Source organism: Sinocyclocheilus rhinocerous, unplaced genomic scaffold (genome assembly GCF_001515625.1).
Source record: "Sinocyclocheilus rhinocerous isolate Xijiao unplaced genomic scaffold, SAMN03320098_v1.1 scaffold4614, whole genome shotgun sequence".
NCBI classification, from domain to species: domain Eukaryota; kingdom Metazoa; phylum Chordata; class Actinopteri; order Cypriniformes; family Cyprinidae; genus Sinocyclocheilus; species Sinocyclocheilus rhinocerous.
Window position 1 is genome coordinate 7,396 of NW_015647973.1, and position 497 is coordinate 7,892.

Below are 497 nucleotides of genomic sequence, written 5' to 3' on the forward strand. Positions count from 1 at the left end.
GTAAGGGGTAGGTTTAGGTGTAGGGTTGGTGTAGGGCAATAGAATATACGGTCTGTACAGTAGAAAAACCATTACGCCTATGGGATGCCCCCACTTTTCACAAAAACAAACCTGTGTGTGTGTGTGTGTGTGTGTGTGTGGAACCAATTCCGTAATTGTAAACACAAAATGTGATTATTTGAAGATATTTTCTGAAGCAGACAGTAACTGTCAAGCTCCAAAAAGAACAAAAAAAAACACCATAAAAAGGGCTGATACTGTGTGAGGAGTGAACACATATCTATCATTATTTAAAGAAAAGAACTTGTGTATATTCATGCTTGGTGTATTCTTGGGGCCCGTTCTTCGTACGTCGTTTATTATATCCGAGATGAAATGTCACATCCAAGATGATATGATCGCGCTAATCAGGATCTGGCTAATTCGGTTCTTCAAACGCAGCTGTTGTTGATGATTAGTATGGCTGGATTGAGTTATCTGAGATAATTGCGCGTTCA